We start from the raw sequence: 6,059 nt of genomic DNA on the forward strand, positions 1-6,059 counted from the left end.
CGGGTAGCTGCCATGCTGTGGATGCCTCGAGCTGGTGACATATGGACACGTGCAGCCTTCTGTGCTGCTCACTGTGGCTCTCACTATTCATGTCAGTTCTCCTATAACTATGCTGCTGACAGTCTAGGATTGTTATATTACTGTATGTAAACACGTATATAGGGCTTGGATTCTCTTGATGCACTTGTTTTATACTGACCGACCACGACGCTCATAATAAAGTTATTTATAATAGACTGGCACGGCGGGGTAACCTCTTTTTGGACAGTGCAGTGTATCCTGAGAACAACAGTTGTGCATTATATATTAGGGAATTAATTTTATGATTTCTATGCCAGGCATCAATATATATTCTCCCATCTGGTTAAATCTAGAGATCCTGTAGCCACACCTTGATTTGTATTGTACTGTAGGTTTTTGAAATAAAGTAAAGTTTTGCTCAAGATACATCATATACAGTATATAATTACTGAATCTCTTGTTCATTAAGTAGGGATATTGTCCCTGCGTACACTGCCTCAGTGTCTCTGGGTTTGTGCTTCTGCGCATGTGTGCAGCACTGACCGTTGGGACAGGAGGACGGGGCCAGTCAGCGGGCAGGGGCGTAGCAATAGGGGGTGCAGAGGTAGCGACCGCATCGGGGCCCTTGGGCCAGAGGGGCCCCGAAGGGCTCTCCCTCATCTACATTATTACCTCTCTATTGGTCCTGTGCTCATAATAATCATTTCTATAGATGCTGTGAATAGTAGTAATCACTAACAAACTGTTTCCCAGCCTCTTCTTGCACCTCTGACACTGTAGTTGCCATTGGCAGGTTTTGGCATGCCGTATCAATTGTTATGTATAGAGTGCTTGGGGGGCCCCATGTAAAACTTGCATCGGGGCCCACAGCTCCTTAGCTACGCCACTGTCAGCGGGCGGCTGTGTGCACGGGCGGACTGCAGCGCGAATGCTCATGCGGCGGTTGCAAGCGCATGCGACGGTAATACACTAGAGCCCGTTTTTAAACGGGCTAAGGTGGCTAGTATATTATAGAACACATTTATTGGATATGATTTATTTGCTCCTTTTTTTTCCTTTAATTTCTTAGCTTAATTTGCGTGAAAACACACTTTTTAAATAAGTGTGCTAAGGGTAAAAACAGACACTTACCTGGGGCTTCTATCAGCCCCCTGTAGCAGTAATGTCCCCCGCTGTCCTCCGATCTGCCGTTCCCTGCCGCCGGCACCGGGCAATTGTTCATCTAACACAGACGAACAATGCGTGCTCCCGTTTGCGTCATCGGAAGCTTACTGCGCAGTACGGAGGTTTCTTGTACTGCTCCTGCACAGTACGCTTCTGATGACGCGAGCGGAAGCTACAGGTGCATGGATGCGCAGCCGCAGTTGGAAAGCATGCCGCGCTAGACCGGAGAACAGCGGATCTGAGGAGGGTGGCGTGGGACATGACTGCTACAGGGGGCTGATAGAAGTCCTAGGTAAGTGTCTGTTTTTACCCTCAGCACCCACACACAGAACCCCTTTAACCACTTCGGGACCACAGTCTTTTCGCCCCTTAAGGACCAGAGCCTTTTTCTCCATTCAGACCACTGCAGCTTTCACGGTTTATTGCTCGGTCATACAACCTACCACCTAAATGAATTTTACCTCCTTTTCTTGTCACTAATACAGCTTTCTTTTGATGCTATTTGATTGCTGCTGCGAGTTTTACTTTTTATTATATTCATCAAAAAAGACATGAATTTTGTCAAAAAAATGACTTTTTTAACTTTCTGTGCTGACATTTTTCAAATAAAGTAAAATTTCCTATACATTTGAGCGCGAAAGTTATTCTGCTACATGTCTTTGATAAAAAAAAAAACATTCAGTGTATATTTATTGGATTGGGTAAAAGTTATAGCGTTTACAAACTATGGTGCCAAAAGTGAATTTTCCCATTTTCAAGCATCTCTGACTTTTCTGCGCACCTGTCATGTTTCATGAGGGGCTAAAATTCCAGGATAGTACAAATACCCCCCAAATGACCCCATTTTGGAAAGAAGACATCCCAAAGTATTCAGTGAGAGGCATGGTGAGTTCATAGAAGATTTTATTTTTTGTCACAAGTTAGCGGAAAATGACAGTTTGTGACAAAAAAAAAAAAAAAAAAAGTTTCCATTTCTTCTAACTTGCGACAAAAAAAAATGAAATCTGCCACGGACTCACTATGCTCCTCTCTGAATACCTTGAAGTGTCTACTTTCCAGAATGGGGTCATTTGTGGGGTGTGTTTACTGTCCTGGCATTTGGGGGGTGCCTAATTGTAAGCACCCCTGTAAAGCCTAAAGATGCTCATTGGACTTTGGGCCCCTTAGCGCAGTTAGGCCGCAAAAAAGTGCCACACATGTGGTATTGCCGTACTCAGGAAAAGTAGTATAATGTGTTTTGGGGTGTATTTTTACACATACACATGCTGGGTGGGAGAAATATCTCCGTAAATGACAATTTTTTTATTTTTTTTACACACAATTGTCTATTTATAGAGATATTTCTCCCACTCAGCATGGGTATGTGGAAAAATACACCCCAAAACACATTATACTACTTCTCCTGAGTACGGCGATACCACATGTGTGGCACTTTTTTGCACCCTAACTGCGCTAAGGGGCCCAAAGTCCAATGAGTACCTTTAGGATTTCACAGGTCATTTTGAGAAATTTCGTTTCAAGACTACTCCTCACGGTTTAGGGCCCCTAAAATGCCAGGACAGTATAGGAACCCCACAAATTACCCCATTTTAGAAAGAAGACACCCCAAGGTATTCCGTTAGATGTATGGTGAGTTCATAGAAGATTTTTTTTTTTTGTCACAAGTTAGCGGAAATTGATTTTAATTGTTTTTTTTCACAAAGTGTCATTTTCCGCTAACTTGTGACAAAAAATAAAATCTTCTATGAACTCGCCATTCTCCTAACGGAATACCTTGGGGTGTCTTCTTTCTAAAATGGAGTCATTTGTGGGGTTCCTATACTGCCCTGGCATTTTAGGGGCCCTAAACCGTGAGGAGTAGTCTTGAAACCAAATGTGGCAAAATGACCTGTGAAATCCTAAAGGTACTCATTGGACTTTGGGCCCCTTAGCGCACTTAGGGTGCAAAAAAGTGCCACACATGTGGTACCGCCGTACTCAGGAGAAGTAGTATAATGTGTTTTGGGGTGTATTTTTACACATACCCATGCTGGGTGGGAGAAATATCTCTGTAAATGACAATTATTTGATTTTTTTTACACACAATTGTCCATTTACAGAGAGATTTCTCCCACCCAGCATGGGTATGTATAAAAATACACCCCAAAACACATTATACTACTTCTTCTGAGTACGGCGATACCACATGTGTGACACTTTTTTGCAACCTAGGTGCGCTAAGGGGCCTAACGTCCTATTCACAGGTCATTTTGAGGCATTTGGATTCTAGACTACTCCTCACGGTTTAGGGCCCCTAAAATGCCAGGGCAGTATAGGAACCCCACAAGTGACCCCATTTTAGAAAGAAGACACCCCAAGGTATTCTGTTAGGAGTATGGTGAGTTCATAGAAGATTTTTTTTTTGTCACAAGTTAGCGGAAAATGACACTTTGTGAAAAAAAAAACAATACATATCAATTTCCGCTAACTTGTGACAAAAAATAAAATCTTCTATGAACTCATCATACACCTAAAAGAATACCTTGGGGTGTCTTCTTTCTAAAATGGGGTTCCTATACTGCCCTGGCATTTTAGGGGCCCTAAACCGTGAGGAGTAGTCTTGAACCCAAATGTCTCAAAATGACCTGTGAAATCCTAAAGGTACTCATTGGACTTTGGGCCCCTTAGCACAGTTAGGCTGCAAAAAAGTGTCACACATGTGGTATCGCCGTACTCAGAAGAAGTAGTATAATGTGTTTTGTGGTGTATTTTTACATATAACCATGCTGGGTGGGAGAAATATCTCTGTAAATGACACATTTTTTTATTTGTTTTACACACAATTGTCCATTTACAGAGAGATTTCTCCCACCCAGCATGGGTATGTGTAAAAATACACCACAAAACACATTATACTACTTCTCCTGAGTATGGCGATACCACATGTGTGACACTTTTTTGCAGCCTAGGTGCGCTAAGGGGCCCAACGTCCTATTCACAGGTCATTTTGAGGCATTTGTTTTCTAGACTACTCCTCACGGTTTAGGGCCCCTAAAATGCCAGGGCAGTATAGGAACCCCACAAGTGACCCCATTTTAGAAAGAAGACACCCCAAGGTATTCCGTTAGGGGTATGGTGAGTTCATAGAAGATTTTATTTTTTCTCACAAGTTAGTGAAAAATGACACTTTGTGAAAAAAACAATAACAATCCAATTTCCGCTAACTTTTGACAAAAAATAAAATATTCTATGAACTCATCATACACCTAACAGAATACCTTGGGGTGTCTTCTTTCTAAAATGGGGTCACTTGTGGGGTTCCTATACTGCCCTGGCATTTTACGGGCCCAAAACTGTGAGTAGTCTGGAAACCAAATTTCTCAAAATGACTGTTCAGGGGTATAAGCATCTGCAAATTTTGATGACAGGTGGTCTATGAGGGGGCAAATTTTGTGGAATCGGTCATAAGCAGGGTGGCCTCTTAGATGACAGGATGTATTGGGCCTGATCTGATGGATAGGAGTGCTAGGGGGGTGACAGGAGGTGATTGATGGGTGTCTCAGGGGGCGGTTAGAGGGGAAAATAGATGCAATCAATGCACTGGGGAGGTGATCGGAAGGGGGTCTGAGGGGGATCTGAGGGTTTGGCCGAGTGATCAGGAGCCCACACGGGGCAAATTAGGGCCTGATCTGATGGGTAGGTGTGCTAGGGGGTGACAGGAGGTGATTGATGGGTGTCTCAAGGTGTGATTAGAGGGGGGAAATAGATGCAAGCAATGCACTGGCGAGGTGATCAGGGCTGGGGTCTGAGGGCGTTCTGAGGTGTGGGCGGGTGATTGGGTGCCCGCAAGGGGCAGATTAGGGTCTAATCTGATGGGTAACAGTGATAGGGGGTGATTGATGGGTAATTAGTGGGTGTTTAGAGGAGAGAATAGATGTAAACAATGGATTTGGGAGGTGATCTGATGTCGGATCTGCGGGCGATCTATTGGTGTGGGTGGGTGATCAGATTGCCCGCAAGGGGCAGGTTAGGGGCTGATTGATGGGTGGCAGTGACAGGGGGTGATTGATGGGTGGCAGTGACAGGGGGTGATTGATGGGTGATTGACAGGTAATCAGTGGGTTATTACAGGGGAGAACAGATGTAAATATTGCACGGGCGAATTGATAAGGGGGGGGGGTCTGAGGGCAATCTGAGCGTGTGGGCAGGTGATTGGGTGCCCGCAAGGGGCAGATTAGGGTCTAATCTGATGGGTAACAGTGACAGGTGGTGATAGGGGGTGATTGATGGGTAATTAGTGGGTGTTTAGAGGAGAGAATAGATGTAAACAATGGATTTGGGAGGTGATCTGATGTCGGATCTGCGGGCGATCTATTGGTGTGGGTGGGTGATCAGATTGCCCGCAAGGGGCAGGTTAGGGGCTGATTGATGGGTGGCAGTGACAGGGGGTGATTGATGGGTGGCAGTGACAGGGGGTGATTGATGGGTGATTGACAGGTAATCAGTGGGTTATTACAGGGGAGAACAGATGTAAATATTGCACGGGCGAATTGATAAGGGGGGGGGGGGTCTGAGGGCAATCTGAGCGTGTGGGCAGGTGATTGGGTGCCCGCAAGGGGCAGATTAGGGTCTAATCTGATGGGTAACAGTGACAGGTGGTGATAGGGGGTGATTGATGGGTAATTAGTGGGTGTTTAGAGGAGAGAATAGATGTAAACAATGGATTTGGGAGGTGATCTGATGTCGGATCTGCGGGCGATCTATTGGTGTGGGGGGGTGATCAGATTGCCCGCAAGGGGCAGATCAGGGGCTGATTGATGGGTGGCAGTGACAGGGGGTGATTGACGGGTGATTGACAGGTGATTGACAGGTGATTGACAGGTGATTGACAGGTG

Source organism: Hyperolius riggenbachi, chromosome 9 (assembly GCF_040937935.1).
Source record: "Hyperolius riggenbachi isolate aHypRig1 chromosome 9, aHypRig1.pri, whole genome shotgun sequence".
Taxonomy (NCBI): domain Eukaryota; kingdom Metazoa; phylum Chordata; class Amphibia; order Anura; family Hyperoliidae; genus Hyperolius; species Hyperolius riggenbachi.